Source organism: Neophocaena asiaeorientalis, unplaced genomic scaffold, assembly GCF_003031525.2.
Source record: "Neophocaena asiaeorientalis asiaeorientalis breed wild unplaced genomic scaffold, Neophocaena_asiaeorientalis_V1.1 scaffold608, whole genome shotgun sequence".
NCBI lineage: Eukaryota > Metazoa > Chordata > Mammalia > Artiodactyla > Phocoenidae > Neophocaena > Neophocaena asiaeorientalis.
In genome coordinates this window covers 69,628-72,125 of record NW_020173783.1, presented here as the reverse complement: position 1 = coordinate 72,125, position 2,498 = coordinate 69,628, and positions in this window count along the sequence as shown.

The window sequence follows — 2,498 nt, the reverse complement described above, 5'->3', positions numbered from 1 at the left end:
GTACAAGGATATTCATTAAGGAAACTCAGAAAATATTGAAAAACTGGAGAGAACCTAGTAGGTCAGCAATAGGGGCCATTTGATACAGCCATACTCTGGAAAACTAAAGCCATCAATCATGTCTTAAGACCCAGCATATAACATTTAGTGAAAAATAGCAGGATACAAAACTGTATACACTTTTTAGTATACACATATACAAACACATATATGCAAATGTATGTCTTATGCATAGATTAAGGATTGGATAAAAATGCACTAAGTGCTAACAATGACATCCCCCAGTGGTCGACTTACAGGTGATATGCTGTGCACTTATCTGTTTTCCTCAAATTTTCTAAAATGAACACATTACCTTTTTAATGAGGTAAGTATGATATGAAAAGTTTTAAAGAAAAATAGCTATTGCAAACCTGGTAACTTTTTGGATTCAACTATTTGATGTCAAAAGAATAGTCTGTATCTAGTAAAATGTCATAAGCTTTGGTGTATTGAAAAGATACCATTCATCAATATATGGAAAAAATGGAAACCCGTTATTGCCATCTCTATGAATAAAGGAAGCATGGTTAAGAGTACTATTTCTCTTACAGCTTTCCACTCTCATTTTCTGGTGCAATCACAGAGTTGCTCTGTTAAACACTACTAACATATTGCTATATTTCAGTTCAGCCTTTATATTTGCACATGTAAATTAATTTTAATTTTAATTATGTTTTATCAAAATTGGAATGTTACTCAATATACTTTTGTAGACTGCATTTACATATACAATATTATTAATATTTTCCCATGACCTGAAATATCTTGAAATGATTAATTTACTATGACTGCATAATATTTACATCATTGGATTTAAATATTTAGGTGGTGTTGTTAAATGTGTCTTGAAACCCTAAACTGCCTTTTATTTTTCCTTTAGATTTTACCTGAAAATGGTGAATGTGTATTTTAAGATATGGCAGAAATGGAAGTGAGGGAATAATGTCAAAACTCTTTGCCATCAACAAGTATACACTTTCTCATGTTGTAGGACATAAGGGGAAACCTAGCCCATGAATCTCTCTACAATCAGATTTCATCTTTTTAGGGTCCTTTTTAAAACAGTAATATCCTTATATAGGGAGCCACTAATTTTTCAAACTAAATAATTTTAGCATATGCTTTTCTCCAAGACAGATTAGCCTGGAATAACTTGTGAACCTCGGTAAGAAAAATGAGAAAAAAAAGAAAGACTGACTCAGGGAGGGTGTCAGGAAAGCTATCTACATTTTACCAAGGTTGATCCTATTCATCAGCATTCTACACATAACTTGGTTCCTTAGTAAAGTAAAGAAGGGTCATGTGAGAAGGCCAACGAGAGGAAGGGGATACACTGCCCTATTAGTGTTTAATATTTGCCTAATGCCAGCAGTGAGAGACCCTACAATTTTTCATCTTTCTTTTCTTACTCCTTTGTTACAGCCCATGCCTTGTTGCTTTTTGAGACTGATAAGAGTGAAATAAAACTAAATAAATTTTCTTTATATTCCACTCCCTAATTTTCAAAAAATCAGGATCCCATTATAGAAAAATTATCTGATAGAGTGACTCTACAGTCTGCTTTTTGAACTTCATATTGTTTCAACAGTCTTCGTTGCTGGAAAAACCTTTTTTATGTCCATCCTTATTACTTTCCTATGACACAAGATAGAAGTACTGTAAAGCTTAAACATTATTGATTCATCTGACATAAAATAAAGTCCTTTCCCCCTTGTATCAAAAAGTCATATGTGCATTCTTGCAAAGTAGCACTGTCAGAAATCATTTTTAGGTGTTCAGCATGGCAACTACTCTTGTTGCTACCACCGTGGATGCATGCTTGTTGAAAGCACTTCAGAAATAAACTTGCAGCATCATTTTCCTATATAAAGATCAAAGAATAACAATCCTCTTTAACATGGTTTGACTGAAATTAAATCCATTTTGTTTGCTGCTTAACAAGTTGAAATCCTCTAGGTGTTTGTACATTGATTTTTTTAATCAATTGTTCAAGGGTCTAAGTATGAAAGATGGACTGATATCCAAGTTTAGTACCTATTTAGATCACTCTTCTAACACAAAACACATAATCTTTTTCTTGCCTCTTGAAATCCAAATAGTCCTCTACTAATCCTTATCACATAGTCAAAACACTTCAAAGCAAGTTGCATTTGTGCACTTTTGAGTCCATATAATTAGATTCATTGCTTGTACTATGGTCTAATATTAGTGTTTGAATTCAATTTAGATTTGATTATATCTGTTCGCCACCTCTGCATTTTACTCAGATGCTGCAGAGCAGGGTTTTGTAGTAATAAATGATCATTTTCTTGAAGGCCTGTTCATTCTTTGTTGTGTAATTGTGCAGGCTAGTATTCTTGAAGTATTAACATTATATAATTGTTTTTCTTTCTCTAATTCTGCTGTTTCTTAGGTGGAGAATTCTACCGTCATTGCCTCGGGGAAGGGAAAGGCAC